The 21882-nt window shown below is 42.4% G+C and overlaps 1 protein-coding gene across 16 annotated transcripts in view; it reads left to right on the forward strand.

Moving 5' to 3' along the window:
* DTNA (dystrobrevin alpha) overlaps positions 1-21882 on the forward strand; it is a 348338-nt gene that overhangs the window by 104790 nt on the left and 221666 nt on the right. Inside the window, exon 1 of one of the 16 annotated variants that reach the window (XM_068237339.1) lies at positions 2288-2369. The exons of the other annotated variants lie outside the window; for them this stretch is intronic. The gene's annotated coding sequence lies outside the window, so the exon portion shown is untranslated. Of the gene's footprint in view, positions 1-2287; positions 2370-21882 lie in introns of those variants that run through there. 16 annotated transcript variants of the gene reach the window in all.

A 21882-nucleotide genomic window follows, 5' to 3' on the forward strand; every position in this document is an offset into this window, starting at 1 on the left:
AACTATGGAGTTATTTTAAGGATTGGAGAGTTAATTTAAAGACAGAAGAGTTAACTTTAGGCTTGCCTGAGGTAAAATGTTTCCTGAATACTACATGTCTTATCACCATGGTAACAACTCTAGAAGAGTTATTAAAGACAGGAGATAAGTTTAGTGAATTGAGGCCTTTGTCTTTATTTTCCACTGTGTAGCGTTGCATATTGATTCTTGTAGTGTCTGCTTAGTTTCCCAAATAAACAGAACCTTCCTGTGGCTTTTCATGCACATGATTACTTATACCACATTCGATGATGCACATTTGTATACACCCTGGATGTGATAGGCTTCAGATGTATTTGGTACTGGAAGGCTTTCAGTGCATAAAATGCGGCAGCAGGTCTTGCACCTTTTTGTCCCACATGGAAATCATGTGCCGTTTTCATCTAGTGGCAGTAAGGTGCTCCTGACAAGGAGTTTCCTCAGATTGGCTGTCTGTCTGTATGCAAAAAAAGTGTTGGTTCTGGGAAGACTTCTTTGAGTCTGTTGTCCTTGTGGAGTTAGGGTTGTACAAATGAAGCAAACACTATGGAAAAGACTCAGTATGCACCGCTACACAGGGGAAAAAGCCAAAGACAAGCAGATCCCAATAAGACTTCACTGCAAAACACTTGCCCACACCACAGTAGACTGAAAGCAGCAGGGACAGCCATGCTATCCCAGGAAAGACAATCACATATATAAGTAGATAACTACTTGTTCTACTTACATAACAGATGTATTGTACAGTCCACATTTGATTTCAGTGAATTTTATATAGTAAATAAAGAGCTTTCTGTTCCTGGCATTTTCCATCTTGGTTCCCACTGACTGAAGTCAATCCTGACGTAATTATCTCCCTTACATTTTTTTCTGCTAGAAATTGCACGGTCATAGCTAGCTTGCTTTGTAAGCACATGTGAGCACAGCATGTATCAGATTTTAGCAGCTCACTGAACTGCCATCAGCCAATAGGTGAGGAGCAGGAAAGTGTGAGGGGTGATTACAAGCTTCCATCTCGTTGGCAATGGCGAAAATAGAGCCTGGCTGACTGAGATAAGATGTATTGTAGCAGAAACATTTCTGATTAGATTGGAGTGCTTGCAATGCAGGGTTAGGTTGCAGGCTGCATATCAAACACAGAGCTGTGGGTAAATGGAATTTGATTTTGTGACTTGCAGTCCATCTTTAAAGGGAACCTAAATTGAGAGGGATATGGATGTTTCCTTTTAAACCAGTTGCCTGGTAGTCCTGCTGGTCTCTTTGCTGCAATAGTGGCTGAATCACACACCTGAAACAAGCATGCCGCTAATCCAGTCTGACTTCAGTCAGAGCACCTGATCTGCATGCTTAATCAGGGGCTGTGGCTGAAAGTATTAGAGACACAGGATCAGCAGGAGAGTCAGGCAACTGGTATTATTTTAAAATGAAAAATGCATGTCCTCCTCAGTTCAGGTTCCCTTTAAGGGTTCCCTATACTCTAGTAGAATCGATGTAAAATAGTCTTCCATACACTTTCATAATTCATGTATTATAAGTATAATTTAATGCAGGTCTGTTATACAGTATAAGACAAGCAGTATGTGAAATCGGCCATAAAATATAGACATCAATTTCCAGGTCACTTCATAAATAATTGCCTGTAAAGCCGATTTCAAATAATAGCGTAAACTGGTGCTAAGATGACAGCTCTGCCTGACTCCCTAGAGAAGCAGTCGTGCATAAAGTATTGATACAGTAGCTTAGGAAGGCGTATTGTAAGAAGTCACTATCTAGGCTTCATCCCACTAGTAAGAAAAGCAGCCAAAATGTTTCAGTAAGTGGCATAAATGCAGCCTGTGCGGCTGAAGCCTTGCACTCTACCATATAAGTATGTTATAGCAGAGCTGAACGATTAGGTAATTGCCTATATCAGTCTCTGTTACATACAGTGACAGCTGAAGCAGAACAATACGTTTTATCATCTTTCGCTGGTAACATTTTCCTTAAGCACAATAGCGTGACTCAAAAATTTTAATGGCAGCCTGTCATTTCTCATTTCTTTACAAGGAATATTTCCTGGCTGGCTGCGGGGATACAGGTCTACTTTGTTCAGTGTACAATGCATTGTTCTTGCATTGCGAAGCATGTGTTCATACATGCTTGGCAGATGTCTGAGCACAGTGATGCCTTCCTTATTAGTGATGGGTCAGATGTCCTTTCATTATGCTAATCCCTTTTCTGCCAGTGCTGAGCAGTGCATTGTGAATCTGACTGGCATCAGAATGCTACATTCCAGAATTCTTCAGCCTCTCCACTTCACGGGAAACATCTCAGCGCCGGCTTCACACTCCCGTGTAATAGGATGAAGAAAGGTACGCTCTGCACTGTAATCTTCTTCACTGTGGGCAGTGTCAAGTAATTGCTGCTAAGATATCTGGTGTACAGATAAAATCTAGATGAGCCAGTTCTGTTTTGGCTCTTGAGGAGTTTCAAACTGAAACAAAACTGTTTGTTTGTCTGTATAAAGGTGGTCATTATGCCTGGTACATGCAATTTCCTGCCTGATCGACTGGTCAAAACGATCATTTTTGACATGTCCTATCTTCTCCTGATCTATAGCTGGATTGTTTTATTGCAGTAAAATCAATCCCGTTATTGATCTGGAGCAGATTGGACATGTCGGAGATTATTGCTTTGACCCTTCGATCTGGTGGGAAATTGTATTGTGTGTACCTAACAATACAACCCTGCGGCCAGTTGAGCAAACAATCAGTTGTGCCCATTAACTGGGGGATTCCTACTAACCAATCCAATCAGTTTAATGAAGTCTAACAATGTTTTGGGATCAATCGGTTAGCCGGAATTTGTCCGTTAATGGGCATTAACTACTAATCGATTACAGTGTTGTTTGGAGATGATCTCCAACCTCACTTATGCACAGGTAGGGTAATTAGTGTCTCAGCTACATGGAATCCACCTAACTGAGACACTAATTACCCCACCTGTGCATAGGTGAGGTTGCCTACAAAACATGCACTGTTGGGGAGTCACGAGGACAGGATTGAGAAACACGGTCTTAAACCATGAACCTTTTACATGTTAGGCCTCTTTTACACTATACATTTTGCCCTGCGCATTTCATCAGAAGAGCATAGACTGCATTGTCTGGAGTCCTCTCTATCACACTGTGCAGCAGTGCATGCAGTGCAGCATGAATTTTTGGCAAAACGCAGCACTTACCCATTGATTGTAATGAGTGTGATCCCCTGAGCAACAGACAGCAACACAGATGACATTTGACTGCATGCTTCGTGGTTCAAACACATGGCCATCTGCGTTCCATAATGTGAGTGAGGCCATATGCATTTCCAACATGACAGAACTTCTACAAGACATTAGCTGTCAAATGGCTGAATATTTACATCCCGGCTAAACGTATTGTTTATTAGTTATTGTTTTAATCAGTGGTTGATTTATTTATACATCAATCCAAGAATATAGATAATTGGCTTTGGCCTCTGATGTAATAAATGCTTGAAGCTGCTGCCTATAGAGCGCATCCTAGTGGCTGCAGCTCTGGCCCTTTGAGTCCGCCAGGAGAAAAGCGCAATATAAATGTTCTGTGTTCTGTGTTCAAGAGGAACTACGAATTGATGAATCCCAATCAGTTCCAAACTTCTAAAATACTGTGAATTTTAAACGAACACAGAACATTTATAGTGCGCTTTTTTTCCATCTAATTTATTGCATTTGTTGTTTTTGCCAATTTTGTACAGGTACCCTTGATGACCATGAACAGCTTGCTACAGATCATACATGCTGATAAATCATGCCCGACTGCTATTGTCATCCCCCGCCATACGTGCCAGCTGCTCTCTTCACTGTTCACCCTTATTCTTTCCATAGAGCTTAGGTTTAGTTTGCATAGTTCTTCTTAAAACAACTTGAAAAAGTACATTCTGCATTTGTACGTGTTTATCCAGGTGTACTATTGTAGCCTGCTGTAGACCATTGGACACCCTTGAGATTCTGTTTTTTGAGACATGTTGAGCTGGATGAATGTGATTTAGCCCTTGTCATTACTTTGTACTTGATCCCTATACTCTGAGCAGAAATATCTGAATATGTGGGTAGGTTGTTGGCCTTTTTCTTGAACTTGTGAAGATCCTCTTAATGTATTTTTTTATACTTGTGTAATTCTATATCTACTTGTGAGCATCTTTGTTTCATCTCTGCCTCCTAGTTGTGTGACGTCTACCAGACATTGTCTGTCTAATTGCAGGCAATAGTTGTGCTGTATTCTATTCACAGTGCTAAATAATACAGAACACCATAATACTTCTTGTAGAGACCAAGTAATAAGTAAGCTGTAAAACTCATGAAGGAGATGGCGAGCAGCAATTATTTTTTTTTCCCAAGAAAATAAAACTTTTTTTCAATCTATATAATAGGAGAGTTTGTACTTACTTCAAGTAACGTCATGAATGGCAGCTTCCCTCAGCTGCTTCGCAGACAAGTGTTCTCGTCTCTGATCCAAAAGAAAATGTAGTTAAAATAAAATGACCTGAACATTCTTTCATTTTGATTCCTTCCTGCTTTTAGGAAATCCTTCATAGATGAAATTCCTGTTTGTGGTGTGACTACAGGTATTGCACTGGGCACTAAAGGGTCTATCTTTATCTCTTCAGCACCCCTGTCAGAATTGTGTTTACATTAGATGCTCAGATCAAACTCAAATTCACTAGTAATCTCAACAGCTTCTTTACGGAGTTCACAGAAGGGTCTACAGTGAAAGAGCGATGTCTCCTGAAAGGAACTTATGATGTGCAACCAAATGGTGTGTATGGAATTGTCCTCTCAATGGGGAACTCAGTCACAGCTTTGTTAGCAGTAGAGTTCCTGAGTTAATATACACTTTATAGCCCCGTACACACCAGGGAATTTCTGCCACTGAGCAGAGATCGGATCTCGATCCCTTGGGGGACAGAGCAGTACAGACCCATCGTCAGCCTCCAGGCTAGTGATGTGCCTGTTGCTACGGAGGGGGGGTAGAGGGAGATCGAGCGGCGCACGATGCAGCTGATTCCCGCAGGTGGGGGAGTTGGGAGAACAATGCGATTTTGGGTTTTGCTTTGGCACCGGAGATCTCTAAAGATCTGGCATTCTGGATATTTAGCAGACATCAGGCGGCCTTTGTACACACGTTGGATTGTTTCTAGGTCTTTATTGCCCACCACAGCTGAGTTTAAAATCTGAACCCGTAGTTGGCTTAAAATGGATGGCTTGAATTTCTGCCAGTGCTACAGATCAGAGAATTCTGCTCCAAGCCAACCTGTAAATGCATGTGCTCCACGCCAGTGGTGGCTTAGTCTTATTTAATTTAATTTCTGAAATAGAATTTCTAACTGTAAAAGTGGCTTCAATGGTCTATAAATAATGTTTTACCATTACATTTGCAAAGCCGGCTATTATGACCTGGGTAGCTGTAAAACTTAGTTCTTTAAAATATGACTAGAAAAGAATACAAACACAGCTTCCATAATTCAGTGTTAAGTAGCTTAAATATTCATAAAGGACACACTCTTCCCTGCGATATTGTGGATGTGTTTTTATTTTTCTGGCTCTCTGTGATTGTGTTTTTTTGCGCATGATTTATCACTTTCATTTGCAATTTTCTCTGTTTGCGTTAAAATACAATAGCATTATAAACATGCAGGAAAAAAGCGGAAGGCTGTCCGTTTGGGGAAGGGTAAAAGTATGAAACTTGGACGCCCGCTATTTGTAGCATTTGTGGGTCACTGCGGGTGCCCACATTTAATACTTTTACTGATCTTTTCTATGGGATGCCCGATATTTATCCTTTTTTGCGCCAAAATTGCAGTAAGGGGGAAGGTGAATGTGGGGAGGGTTTTGAGGTTAGCTATGGGGACGGAGGACGGGAGGATTAAGGTTGGGTGTGGGTAAGAGTTTTAAGATAAGGCGTGGGAGAGGTGGGGCAGTTTTTAAAGTTTGGTGGGGGGTGTTTCACATGTTAGACATCCGGGGAGGCAGGGGAAGATTTAGTGTTTGGTATCGGCAGGGGGGTGGTTAAGATTAGGCATAGGTAGTTGGAGGGTTCTGAGTGAGAGTAGGGTTAGGATTAGTTGTCGTAAAATATTAATAGTATTTATCGGTATTTTACTATTGTGATTGCCAATTTAAACACATAGAAGATCCATAAATGTACCAATTCTACTTGCCGAAAATGGGTACCCAAATTTCCCAGCACCTCTTTTTGTAATGGATTTTATTCTGACAGTGTTTTGCATAAAATAGACTCAGATGTAGACCATATTGTTTTGACTAGTAAAGCTGATAGATGAAGCGTGGGTACATGTTTGATAAAGGCCGCTGAGATGCATTTGGCAGGATATGTCTGCTGAAAGAACCTTTTTGCTGTAATGGATTTTACTGAGACAGCGTTTTTTAGTATAATTTACCCAGAAAAAGGTTTTTATATTGCACAAAGCAGACCAGATTGTTTTCATTTTTAAAGATCATACAGTTGATGGGGCATTCAGGGCAAAAAACATTTTATTTCTACCTCCATTATTTTTAGTTTTATGTTTCACTTTAATGTATTTTTTTAATGTAGTTTATTTCTTATATATATATAATATACACACACACAGGGAGTGCAGAATTATTAGGCAAATTAGTATTTTGACCACATCATCCTCTTTATGCATGTTGTCTTACTCCAAGCTGTATAGGCTCGAAAGCCTACTACCAATTAAGCATATTAGGTGATGTGCATCTCTGTAATGAGAAGGGGTGTGGTCTAATGACATCAACACCCTATATCAGGTGTGCATAATTATTAGGCAACTTCCTTTCCTTTGGCAAAATGGGTCAAAAGAAGGACTTGACAGGCTCAGAAAAGTCAGAAATAGTGAGATATCTTGCAGAGGGATGCAGCACTCTTAAAATTACAAAGCTTCTGAAGCGTGATCATCGAACAATCAATTGTTTCTTTCAAAATAGTCAACAGGGTAGCAAGAAGCGTGTGGAAAAACCAAGGTGCAAAATAACTGCCCATGAACTGAGAAAAGTCAAGCATGCAGCTGCTAAGATGCCACTTGCCACCAGTTTGGCTGCAACATCACTGGAGTGCCCAAAAGCACAAGGTGTGCAATACTCAGAGACATGGCCAAGGTAAGAAAGGCTGAAAGACGAACACCACTGAACAAGACACACAAGCTGAAACGTCAAGACTGAGCCAAGAAATATCTCAAGACTGATTTTTCTAAGGTTTTATGGACTGATGAAATGAGAGTGAGTCTTGATGGGCCCGTGGCTGGATTGGTAAAGGGCAGAGAGCTCCAGTCCGACTCAGACGCCAGCAAGGTGGAAGTGGAGTACTGGTTTGGGCTGGTATCATCAAAGATGAGCTTGTGGGGCCTTTTCGGGTTGAGGATGAAGTCAGGCTCAACTCCCAGTCCTACTGCCAGTTTCTGGAAGACACCTTCTTCAAGCAGTGGTACAGGAAGAAGTCTGCATCCTTCAAGAAAAACATGATTTTCATGCAGGACAATGCTCCATCACACGCGTCCAAGTACTCCACAGCGTGGCTGGCAAGAAAGGGTATAAAAGAAGAAAAATTAATGACATGGCCTCCTTGTTCACCTGATCTGAACCCCATTGACAACCTGTGGTCCATCATAAAATGTGAGATTTACAAGGAGGGAAAACAGTACACCTCTCTGAACAGTGTCTGGGAGGCTGTGGTTACTGCTGCAGGCAATGTTGATGGTGAACAGATCAAAACACTGACAGAATCCATGGATGGCAGGCTTTTGAGTGTCCTTGCAAAGAAAGGTGGCTATATTGGTCACTGATTTGATTTTGTTTTGTTTTTGAATGTCAGAAATGTATATTTGTGAATGTTGAGATGTTATATTGGTTTCACTGGTAAAAATAAATAATTGAAATGGGTATATACCGTATTTTTCGGACTATAAGACGCACTTTTTTCCCCCAAAGAGAGGGGGAAAATGTTAGTGCGTCTTATGGTCCGAATGTTGTGCCACAGACTGTGCTTCCTCTAAATCGCAGGCTATGGGAATTACCGGCGCTAGACTTCTCAGCTCTCCTCCTTTGCTCTGATGCTCATCCTGATGCAGCCTGCAGGAAAGATCAGCCTAACATGATGTTGGGCTGCGGTCACTCCCCTCTATTGCCGTAGCTGCGGACTGACACCCCGACACCCCCCTCATTGCCGGTGCTGCAACAATTGCACCTGGGCTGCAGAGTGACACGCCGACATCCCTCTCATTGCTGCGGCTGCAGAGTGACACACCGGGCATTCGAGCGGAGCTTGGGTCACATGATGATGATGCTGCGAGAGCTCTGACACACCCCTGTGGAGTGAAACACGGAAGAATGCCAGGCTGAGCATGCTTCAGTGATAGCGAAAGGTTCCTGTGCTGGGAAGTGCCCAAAGATGGTTTCAGCTTTTTGCAGAGATTTGTTCCTCTCTCGCCGTTCCTTGCTGCCTTGCACGGACCATCAAACACAGGATCCCGGAGATTGAGGCCAGCTGTGCAAGTGATTTATCAGTTGGTTTTGCTGCAGGTGTGTTGGTCAGCCCAAAGCTTCTTAGCAAGGAATGTTTTTAGTAGGGAGGGAGGGATGATTTGTGTGGGCTGGAAGGAGATATTCAGCGGGGGTTTCTTTTTACACTTAGCGCTGTCTTTTTTTTTTTTATTTGCGAAGGCAGAAGGTCAAAAGTTTCACTAGGTCAAAGGTTTCTTCAGATAAGGCAATAACAGTTTTGTTACTAGCACGTGGTCATAATTGTCCAGGGGGTAGTGTAACAATGATGTTTGAGATCAAGCTAGATAAAGTTAAATCTGCAAATATTCCAACTAAAGAGGAAAAGAGTGAAATAGACTATAGACCACATGCTTTGTAAATATACTGTCCAATACAGAACAATCAGAAAGGCAGCCATTGACCCTCTGAAGCAAAGGTATGATGCTGTAAGTTGCATATCTGGCAGTAATTAAACAACAAACAAATGCTGTATTGTAGCAACATGTCACAGGGCTTGCAGACAGCATGGTACAGCAGCTCTCATCATGTCACAGGGCTTGCAGACAGCGTGGTACAGCAGCTCTCATCCTGTCACAGGGCTTGCAGACAGCGTGGTACAGCAGCTCCCATCCTGTCACAGGGCTTGCAGCATGGTACAGCAGCTCCCATCATGTCACAGGGCTTGCAGACAGCATGGTACAGCAGCTCTCATCATGTCACAGGGCTTGCAGCATGGTACAGCAGCTCCCATCATGTCACAGGGCTTGCAGACAGCATGGTACAGCAGCTCCCATCCTGGCTGTCACAGGGCTTGCAGCATGGTACAGCAGCTCCCATCATGTCACAGGGCTTGCAGCATGGTACAGCAGCTCCCATAATGTCACAGGGCTTGCAGCATGGTACAGCAGCTTTCATCATGTCACAGGGCTTGCAGCATGGTACAGCAGCTCCCATCATGTCACAGGGCTTGCAGACAGCATGGTACAGCAGCTCCGATCCTGGCTGTCACAGGGCTTGCAGCATGGTACAGCAGCTCCCATCATGTCACAGGGCTTGCAGACAGCATGGTACAGCAGCTGCCATCATGTCACAGGGCTTGCAGACAGCATCGTACAGCAGCTCCCATCATGTCACAGGGCTTGCAGCATGGTACAGCAGCTCCCATCATGTCACAGGGCTTGCAGCATGGTACAGCAGCTCCCATCATGTCACAGGGCTTGCAACATGGTACAGCAGCTCCCATCATGTCACAGGGCTTGCAGACAGCATGGTACAACAGCTTCCATCATGTCACAGGGCTTGCAGACAGCATGGTACAACAGCTCTCATCATGTCACAGGGCTTGCAGACAGCATGGTACAGCAGGTCCCATCATGTCACAGGGCTTGCAGCATGGTACAGCAGCTCCCATCATGTCACAGGGCTTGCAGCATGGTACAGCAGCTCCCATCATGTCACAGAGCTTGCAGACAGCATGGTACAGCAGCTCCCATCATGTCACAGGGCTTGCAGACAGCATCGTACAGCAGCTCCCATCATGTTACAGGGCTTGCAGCATGGTACAGCAGCTCCCATCATGTCACAGGGCTTGCAGACAGCATGGTACAGCAGCTCCCATCATGTCACAGGGCTTGCAGACAGCATCGTACAGCAGCTCCCATCATGTTACAGGGCTTGCAGCATGGTACAGCAGCTCCCATCATGTCACAGGGCTTGCAGCATGGTACAGCAGCTCCCATCATGTCACAGGGCTTGCAGCATGGTACAGCAGCTCGCATCATGTCACAGGGCTTGCAGACAGCATGGTACAACAGCTCGCATCATGTCACAGGGCTTGCAGACAGCATCGTACAGCAGCTCCCATCATGTTACAGGGCTTGCAGCATGGTACAGCAGCTCCCATCATGTCACAGGGCTTGCAGCATGGTACAGCAGCTCCCATCTGACACAGATGGTTCTCTGTACACTTATTATATGGTGCATACCTGTTGTTCTAATACAGTACAGTGCTTACACATTAACCCCTGCCTAATGTCACTGTAATCAGGAGTTTATGGTGTAATCCCTGCCTGACATTACTGGGGGAGAAGCTACACAAGACACTCTTGAACCATGGATGCACCAGGCTTAGTTTTTTTTTTTTCCTGGATTTTGTCCTCTAAATCTAGGTGCGTCTTATGGTCCGGAGCGTCTTATAGTCCGAAAAATACGGTATTTGTTTTTTGTTAAGTTGCCTAATAATCATGCACAGTAATAGTGACCTGCACACACAGATATCCCCCTAAAAACAAACTAAAAACCACTTTCAAAAATATTCAGCTTTGATATTAATGAGTTTTTTGGGTTCATTGAGAACATGGTTGTTGTTCAATAATAAAATTATTCCTCAAAAATACAACTTGCCTAATAATTCTGCACTCCTATATACCTATATATATATATATATATATATATATATATATATATATATATATATATATATATATATATATATATATATATATATATATATATATATATATATATATATATATATATATATATATATATATATATATATATATATATATATATATATATACTTATCCGTTAGCCGGGCGCATCCGGCAGGTGGCGCTGTTGATGTTAATTCCAATCATAATTACTTCACGTAAACCTGTGAATGTAAACGCCGGATGTGCCCGGCTTAAACAGATCAAGCCGCCGGCTTGCTTCGTGAGTGTCTCACTCTCCTCCCCCTCTTGCCCTCTCTCGTATGAACCTTGGGGAGGGGACATGCGTGTCCCCCCAGAGTCGTTCGTCGCGGCATTGCAACGAACGACTCTGGGGGGACACGCATGTCCCCTCCCCAGTGTTCTATAGGAGAGAGGACAAGAGGGGGAGAAGAGCGAGACACGAAGCAAGCCGGTGGCTTGATCTGTTTAAGCCGGGCGCATCCGGCGTTTACATTCACAGGTTTACGTGAAGTAATTATGATTGGAATTAAGATCAACAGCGCCACCTGCCGGATGCGCCCGGCTAACGGATAAGTGTGTGCATGTATATACATGTGTGTATATGTATGTATGTATGTATGTATATACATATATATAGTACAGACCAAAAGTTTGGACACACCTCATTCAAAGACTTTTCTTTATTTTCATGACTATGAACATTGTAGATTCACACTAAAGGCATTCAAACTATGAACACATGTGGAGGTATAGTACATAACCAAAAAGTGTGAAACAGCTGAAAATATGTCATTCTTCCAGGTAGCCACCTTTTTTATTTGATTACTGCTTTGCACACTCTTGGCATTCTCTTGATGAGCTTCAAGAGGTAGTCACCTAAAATGGTTTTCACTTCACAGGTGTGCCCTGTCAGGTTTAATAAGTGGGATGTCTTGCCTTATACATGGGGTTCGGATCATCAGGTGCATTGTGGAGAAGTCAGGTGGATACACAGCTGATAGTCCTGCTGAATAGACTGTTAGGGCTGGTGCACACCAGAGCGGTTCTGAAGCGTTTTTTAAAACGCTTGCAGGGGGAAAACCGCTTGGCTAATGAAAGTAAATGGGATCGTGCACATGGTCGTTTTTTCCACAAACGAAAACTCGGGCTGCAGCATTTTTTTATTTCTGAGGCATTTCTGCCTTAAAGTGTAGGAAAGTGGAAAACCGCTCTGAAAAACGTTAGACCAGAGCGGTTTTCCAGGCGTTTTTGTTACAGAAGCTGTTCAGTAACAGCTTTACTGTAACAATATTTGTAATCTGCTACACAAAAACGCTCCAAAAAACTCTAGGCATGTTTAGAATATATCTCTAAACATGCCTAGAATCGATCTGAAATCTGCTCCAAAAACCTCTAGCGTTTTGCAGATCTGCTAGAGGTTTTTGGTGTGCACCGGGCCTTAGAATTTGTATTATTGCAAGAAAAAGGCAGCTAAGTAAAGAAAAACGAGTGTCCATCATTACTTTAACCTACCTGGCATTCAGTTTCTGCTGGATTTCCGTGCAAACAGTGATCCCGTTTTTTTTCATAACGTTTTTTCCTGTAACTTAGCAAAATGTGTAAAGCAGGGGTCTAGTATACATTTTAAGTATAATAAAAGATTACTCTGGGTGTCTATAGTTTATGAGAAAATTTCCTGAGCGGCATGCCGGACACTGTGTCGGGCATACCACTTTTAGCAAGTTTTTCTTGCCCGACAGTGTCTGGCATACCGCTCAGGAGTTTAAGAAATAAAGGTCAGTCAGTCCAAAAAATTTGGAAAACTTTGAAAGTGCCCCCAAGTGCAGTCTCAAAAACCATCAAACGCTACAAAGAAACTGGCTCACCTGCGGACTGCCCCAGGAAAGGAAGACCAAGAGTCACCTCTGCTGCGGAGGATAAGTTCATCCGAGTCACCAGCCTCAGAAATCACAGGTTAACAGCAGCTCAGATTAGAGACCAGGTCAATGCCACACAGAGTTCTAGCAGCAGACACATCTCTAGAACAACTGTTAAGAGGAGACTGTGTGAATCAGGCCTTCATGGTAGAAGATCTGCTAGGAAACCACTGCTTAGGACAGGCAACAAGCAGAAGAGACTTGTTTGGGTTAAAGAACACAAGGAATGGACATTAGACCAGTGAAAATCTGTGCGTTGGTCTGATAAGTCCAAATTTGAGATTTTTTTATTCCAACCACCGTGTCTTTGTGCGACACAGAAAAGGTGAACGGATGGTCTCTACATGCCTGGTTCCCACCGTGAAGCATGGAGGAGGTGTGATGGTGTGCTTTGCTGGTGACACTGTTGGGGATTTATTCAAAATTGAAGGCATTCTGAACCAGCATTACTACCACAGCATCTTGCAGCAGCATGCTATTCCATCCGGTTTGCGTTTAGTTGGACCATCATTTATTTTTCAACAGAACAATGACCCCAAACGCACCTCCAGGCTGTGTAAGGGATTTTGACCAGGAAGGAGAGTGATGGGGTGCTGCGCCAGGTGACCTGACCTCCACAGTCACCAGACCTGAACCCAATCGAGATGGTTTAGGGTGAGCTGGACTGCAGAGTCCAAGGCAAAAGGGCTAACAAGTGCTAAGTATCTCTGGGAACTCCTTTTGGAAGACCATTTCAGGTGACTACCTCTTGAAGCTCATCAAGAGAATTCCAAGAGTGTGCAAAGCCAGGGTCGGACTGGGACACTGGGGGCCCATCAAAGAAATTTCGACCTGGGGCCCACACGTCCCATGATTGCAGTGAAAAAAGGGGCGTGACCATGCACTGGAAGGTGGGCGTGGTCATGATGTATTATGGACAGTGACAAATGTACATGATCTTAGCAGCATTGTAATTCAGAGACACTGCTGCCCAGCAAAACTTTGCATAGAGTCCTACTTTGCAGAGGTTGCGACCGCAGAGGTTGTGACCGCATCGGAGCCCTTGGGCCAAAGGGGCCCCGAAGGGCCCTCCCTCAACTACAGTATTACCTCTCTGTTGGTCCTGTGCTCATAATTATCACTTCTATCGATACTTTTAACAGTGGTAATCATTAACAAGCTATTTCCCAACCCCTTCTTGCACCCCTGACACTGTAGTTGCCATTGGCAGGTTTTGGTGCGTCGTATCAATTGTTATGTATGGAGTGCTTGGGGGGCCCCATTGTAAAATTTGCATCGAGGCCTACAGCTCCTTAGCTACGCCACTGCTCTCAGCATGAGTGATTACAGCACTGAGAAAATAATCTTTGTGCTGCAGGCAGCAATTGGAGCTCTGTCAGACAAGGAGGGGGGGGGCCCACCAGAGACCAGGAGGCGGGGCCCACCCGAGGGAAAAAACTGTACTACTGTGGCCCAGTCCGACCCTGTGCAAAGCAGTAATCAAAGCAAAAGGTGGCTACTTTGAAGAACCTAGAATATGACATTTTCAGTTGTTTCACACTCTTTGCTTATGTACTATACTTCCACATGTGTTAATTCATAGTTTGGATGCCTTCAGTGTGAATCTACAATGTTCATAGTCATGAAAATAAAGAAAACTCTTTGAATGAGAAGGTGTACAAACTTTTGGTCTGTACTGTGTGTGTGTGTGTGTGTGTGTGTGTGTGTGTGTGTGTGTGTGTGTGTATATATATATCTCTCTATCTCTCTCTCTATATCTCTCTCTCTATCTCTCTCTCTATCTCTATCTCTCTCTATCTCTCTCTCTATCTCTCTCTCTCTCTCTCTCTCTCTCTCTCTCTCTCTGTGTGTGTGTGTATATATATATATATATATCTATCTCTATATATCTATATATCTATATATATATCTATATATATATATATATATATATATATATATATATATATATCTATATATCTATATATATATATATATATATATATATATATATATCTCTATATATCTATCTATATATATATATATATATATATATATATATATCTCTATATATCTCTATATATCTATCTATATATATATATATATATCTATCTATATATATATATATATATATATCTATATCTATATATCTATATATCTATATCTATATCTATCTATCTATCTATCTATCTATCTATCTATCTATCTATCTATCTATATATATATATATATATATATATATATATATATATATATCCACAATGTTAGTTTTTAGTCGGTTGGAACACAATTGATCATAATATCGATTCTAATATTGATGAAAAGCATAGAAAAAGTGATAATTGATTACAGTTAGCCTGTTACTTTAATTTTAATTAAAAAATGGAGAACTTTCTTGCAGGGGTGAAGCCTCTGGATCCTAAGAAAGCTTCTCTTGTCATCCTCTGCAAACCCCTTCCACCGCTATTTACAACTGTTAATAATAATGCTTGTGGCTTGCATGCACAGGTGCACTAGCGGCTTTCCATTCAGGCTCCGGCGGAAATAGCCGATCCCAATCGGGTCGCTCTAATGCACAAGCCACCTGCACAGTAGAGCATACCTATTCGGGCTTGACTTTTTCTGCTGGTGTCCCAGGGAAAAGCCGCTACTGCACCTGTGTGCACTGGCGTCAAGTGGGGATTTTCAGGGATTTCGGCTCTGGATCCCCTCTGCTGAGGAGGGAGGGGGGGGGGGAACTCTTTAGGATCCAAATGCTTCCCCCTCCCAAGGTAAGTAAGTGCCAGCTAGGGGCACTTTTTTCCCTTCAGGTACACTTACTACAGATCTCCGTGCTTTTATTGGATAACATAAATGTTCCTCTAGAACAGCCCTGGAAAAAGCAGAGGCCACCAAACTTGAATTTGAACTTACACAGTTACCACCATGCATGTGCATGCACCTCTAGACGGCTCCCTTAGAATCTTTGTTTTTAACCAGTTCACCCCCAAGGGTTTTTACCCTAACGGACCAGAGCAATTTTCACCTTTCAGCGCTCCTCCCTTTTATTCACCAATAACTTTTTCACTACGTATCACAGCAAATTGATCAATACCTTGTTTTTATTGCCGCTGAATAGGCTTTTTGGAGGCGATATTTATTTTCAGTAATACCTTTTCTTTTTATGCATTTTAAAGGGAAAAACAAGGAAAAAAATGAAAAAATACACGATTTCTCCATTTTCATCCCCTATAGTTTTAAAATAAACACTGCTAATGTGCATAAAACACACACATTTTATCTGCCTATTTGTCCTGGTTATCACAATATATAAATTATGTCCCTAGTGCAAAGTATGGTGACAATATAATATTTGGAAATAAAGGTGTATTTTTCCTATGTTGTGTTTTTTGTTTTCTCATTGCATACTACCAATGAATTCAAGCCCTTATTTGCAAATATAACAGTAGTTCACCCTCATAGCATATATATTTTAAAAGCTGAGTCCCTAAGGTAACTATTTATGCATTCGGTTTTCAATTCTGTCACTTTTGGTGTTTTTTACAAGTGTTTTATTTTGGTACAGAGTATATGGAAATAACAGTTTTATTGCTTCTCATTCAGTTTGCCAAAAAACAAAAATCAAATGACATATGCATAATCTCTCAAACACCCCAAATTATCTTCTCTTGCTTGTCACGGTTAAAATGATACCCTATACACATCATCAGATAGTGTTTTGGCCACATAATACACTGTTAATCATGAGCAGCGCCAATGTATTTTTCAAGGCCATTTTTTGCACCAGAAACAATACAGTCATACTTTCCTAGCAAAACCCCTGGTGTCTCAGAACATTGGATATAGGTCATAAATGATACCATTCTGAAAACTAGAGAACCAGACCTACCCAAATATACATATTTTGTAACATTTGCACTTTTGCGGTTTTGATGAAATTGCACCGTAACTTTGAAAATGTTTTTTTTTTTTACAGTTTTCTTTACTTTGGCATGAAAAAACAATTCAAATGACATATGCATGATCTCTCAAACACCCCAAATTATCTTCTCTTGCTTGTCACGGTTAAAATGATACCCTATACACATCATCAGATAATGTTTTGGCCACATAATACACTGTTAATCATGAGCAGCGCCAATGTATTTTTCAAGGCCATTTTTTGCACCAGAAACAATACAGTCATACTTTCCTAGAAAACCCCCTGGTGTCTCAGAACATTTGATATAGGTCATAAATGATACCATTCTGAAAACTAGAGAACCAGACCTACCCAAATATACATATTTTGTAACATTTGCACTTGTACGGTTTTGCTGAAATTGCACCGCAACTTAGAAAATTTTATTTTTTGACAGTTTTTTTTACTTTGGCACACAACAACAATTCAAATGACATATGCATAATCTCTCAAACACCCCAAATTCTCTTCTCGTGCTTGTCACGGTTAAAATGATACCCTATACACATGATCAGATAGTGTTTTGGCCACATAATACACTGTTAATCATAAGCAGCGCCAATGTATTTTCCAAGGCCATTTTTTGCACCAGAAACAATACAGTCATTCTTTCCTAGCAAAACCCCTGGTGTCTAAGAACATTGGATATAGGTCATAAATGATACCATTCTGAAAACTAGAGAACCAGACCTACTCAAATATACATATTTTGTAACATTTGCACTTTTGCGGTTTTGCTGAAATTGCACCGTAACTTAGAAAATTGAATTTTTTTACAGTTTTTTTTACTTTGGCACAAAAAAACAATTCAAATGACATATGCATAATCTCTCAAACACCCCAAATTCTCTTCTCTTGCTTGTCACGGTTAAAATGATACCCTACACACATCATCAGATAGTGTTTTGGCCACATAATACACTGTTAATCATGAGCAGCGCCAATGTACTTTTTAAGGCCCTTTTTTACCAAATGCAACAATGTAATTCTTTCTTCTCAAAGCCCCAGGAGTGTAAGACCATTCAATAAAAGACACAAATGTTACCATTCTGAAAACTAGAGACTCAGGCCTACTCAGTTGCAAATAGAATAATTTAAGTGAGGCCTAAATCACTATCCATAACATGAATGACAGATACATTGGAACTCACCATTGCAGGTCTAGCAGGATGGAGAAAGGCCAGAGGTCATACGCCAAGGCAAGCCAGTGGTCAGAAGATGGGGGGTGGTCTGCAGAGTAAAGTCTTGTGGCGAACACTCTCGCCTTGCAGCAGCAAGTCCAAATGGGAAAAAACTATTTGCAGGTTGTAGGAGTCTTGGGTTTCCTCTAAGCTTCTGGGTTTCCTCCCACACCCCCCAAAAAGGTGGTAATGTTAACTAGTGGTAATTGTGAGCTCCTTTGAGGGACAGTAAGTGGCAAATAAAAGTAGAGAGGAAAAAGTCCAGTGAAAATTTAGGGTAATGAAGAAGGAAAAAAAAAAAAAAAAGTCTAATAGCTGCTGAGGGTATGGTATGCCTCAAAGCAGCCGGCAACGCAGAGTCCCGGCTGTGAGGGGCACTTTGGGCAGTGGTATCTGCTGTCTTTCCGCCTCTTGTGCTTGGTGCACACCCGGCATCGCTTCTGTGGCTTCGCCTTAATTGGGTTCGGTGGGATCAGGGCAGGAAAATGTTTTCCCCTTAGGCGAACTGCGCCATCCAGTTGCATTGGATTGAATTCCTCCATAAGGCTGATGCTTTCATTGATCAGCGATCTCAAAGCTTGTCGCATAAACGGGAGGTAGCTGTCACCGTGGCATTTCTTTTTATAAAGCACAAATGCGTTGTGCATCGCCATCTGTAGGAGGTAAAAAAAAACTTTTTTGTACCAGGCCCTCTTTTTTTTTAAAAAAAAGTAGTAGGAGAGCATTTGGTCCGCAAGATCCACCGCACCCATATTTTTTGTGTAGTCGACCAATGCCATTGGCTTCTCGATCCGCTCTCTGGAGGTTGTGACAGGAGCCACTTCTTCATTGTGAATGGAAGTCAGGACCATTACGTCTCTCTTGTCCCTGAATTTTATAGCCAGGAGCTCACCACTTCTGAGACTGTGTGTTTCCCCTTTGGATAATTTTTTATTAACCACCTGTGGTGGGAGGCCTTTGCGGTTTGGCCTCACTGTCCCACAGGCACCAGTCTCTGCAGAATATAAAAATTTGAAAAGGGGAATGCTGGTGTAGAAGTTATCCACGTACAAATGATAGCCTTGGTGGAGGAGTGGGTTGGCTAGTTCCACCACAATTTTCCCACTGGTTGGCATGTATGGTGGGCACCCAGCTGGTTGCAAATGGCTATCTTTGCCCTCATACAGGAAAAAAGAATAGGTGTAGCCAGTGCTGCTCTCACATAGTTTATAAAATTTTATATCATACTTGGCAGCCTTACTTGGAATGTATTGTTTTATCCCTAATCTGCCATGGAAGGGTAGGAGGGATTCATCCACTGCAACCTCTCTCTCTGGGGTGTACACCTCGCTAAATTTTGTACTGAGGTGGGTGAGGATGGGCCTCAGCTTAAAAAGCTTGTCATGGCCAGGATCACCTTTGGGGACATTGTCCGAATTGTCGGCAAAGTGCAGGCACTTCATAAGAGCCTCATAGCGCTGCCTGCTCATGGAAGCTGGAAACAGGGGTGTTGCGTGCATAAAGTCCTTAGACCAGTACAGTCTTATTTCTGGCTGTTGGAGTATGCCCATGTGTAGTGTTAGGGCCAGAAACACCTTTAGCTCAGGTATGGTGGTGGGCTCCCATTTCTCAGCCAAATAGCAGGTGGGCTTCTGGGCAATATACTGCTGCGCAAACAAATTAGTTTGCTCCACAATGTCACAATCATCACCCACAAAGAGCTGGAAGAAGTCAGCAGGCCCGAAGTTGTCAGTGGGCACTAATATTTCGCTTGCCCCTGTAAAAGGCAGGATGTTGGGTGCTACAAGGTTAGCGGGTGACCAGGTGCCCCGAATTATGTCCTCAGGTACCGGTGGGCGTACCTGCCTTTGCCTGGCTCCCCTTCGGCCTCTGCTGCTAGCTGCAGCAGTGCTACCCACTGAGCCCCCTGCGGTGGCATCTGAAGGGCCCTGGACAGTGGTTCCCCTCTGGCCTGTGCTGCTAGCTGCAGCTGTGCTACCCACCGAGCCCCCTGTGGTGGATTCTGAAGGGCCCTCACCAGTGGACTCATCATCCCTCCTGAAGCGGCGAGATGGCTGCCCAACGCTCTCTGAACTGTCAGAATCTGACTCAGAGCTGCTGCTCGTTGGGTGCCATTCGCTCCCTGAATCGTCCCCACTGCTGCTGCTCTGCTGGAGGAAGGCGGCTGCCTCCTCAACAGAATACAGTCTCCTCGCCATAGTAAGCAAAGGTGATAGATAGATGGATGGATGGGAGGGATGGATGGATGGGATAGACAGACAGACAGGTCGATCGATCAACCGAGCAATTGATCAATAACAGAAAGATTTTTTTTTTTTTTTATGAAGATGAAAAAAAGGATATAGATAGAAAGAAAGTATAGATAGAAATATCAGAGAAAGGGTAAAAGAGGGGTGAAGAAGTACAGAAAAGTACTAAGAAGTACTAAAAAGTACTAAAATAAAACAGAAAATCAGTAAATGGCAAAGGAGGGGGAGGATAAGGGGTTAATAAAAAAGTATGGGGATAAAATTTTATTTAAAAATATAAAAATCCTACCACAATCACAGTCTTTCTCCCTCACAGCTCCTGTCACCTCTGAATGCTGATTGACAGCAGTGCTGGGAGGGAGAAAGCAACTTTGTTTACAGACACTACAGGACAGATCATTGTTACTGGCTTGTAACAATGATCTGCCTTGTTACTGGCACTTGATTGGCCCAGGGACCATGTGATTCCCTGGTCCAATCACCAAGCCGCGGGACCCGACGTGCGCGTGCAGCGGGAGCGCGCCCGCTCGCACACAGCAGCAGAGTTACAATGTAACGTATTAAAACGTCCTGTTGCCATTAATAGCGGCGAACATGACGTTTTAATGCGTTACATTGTCCCTAAATGGTTAATAGTCTATATTTACACCTCCACTGATTTGCTAGCATTGCAACATCATTTGTTGTGGGTCGATATGATTCAAACAAGGGTGGCTACCTTTTGCAACATTTTGCGTTGCTCTGTTTTTTTTCCCCTCAATAGGTGACATTACAGAGGAACTGTACTGAAAATAACATAGTTAATAAAAATGCTTATTTTACAATATTTATTTAGAAATTATTTAGTCAGTGTTTGCCCACTGTAAAATCTTTCCTCTTCCCTATTTACATTCATATATTTATCACTGGTGGTAATATCTAGTTCAGCCAGATGATCTGTACGCAATGTTCATGTACGGAATGTTCTATGCACAGAAAGAGATGCTGCTCAATTGGCAGTTGGAAAAAGCTGTTATTTCCCACAATGCAACAAGGTTTACAGACAGAAAACTGTCAGGACATCACACTGTAGGAGGGGGTTCACCACAATATCAGTCATATAGACGTCCCTGATCTGTTTAAGAAAATGTAAAGATTTCTCATGGGAAAGGGGGTATCAGCTACTGATTGGAATGAAGTTCAATCCTTGGTTAAGGTTCCTCTTTAACTAAAAATTTACAATCAAGCCATTAACTTTGAGAAGGTTTATTGTATATATTTTTACAAGTTGCAAGTGGGATATCTGTTGTAAGTGTAAATCCCTCACATCTAGGAATTCCCTCTCCTGTTGAGTAGTTGCAGTGGCTGTGTTGATAATATTTCATTGTGGTTACAGTAGTTAACTCTGATGGTTTAGAAGTGGTGTGACTTGAACAGCAGAATTGTCAAAGCTTCAAGGACAATTGTAGAGAGAGGGATATAGAGGCTGCCATATTTATTCCCTATTAACCAATACCAGTTGCCTGGCAGTCCAGCCTATCCTCCGCCTCTAATCCTATTAACCATACACCCTGAACAAGCATATGCAGA

The sequence above is a fragment of the Hyperolius riggenbachi genome, chromosome 5 (genome assembly GCF_040937935.1).
Source record: "Hyperolius riggenbachi isolate aHypRig1 chromosome 5, aHypRig1.pri, whole genome shotgun sequence".
NCBI classification, from domain to species: domain Eukaryota; kingdom Metazoa; phylum Chordata; class Amphibia; order Anura; family Hyperoliidae; genus Hyperolius; species Hyperolius riggenbachi.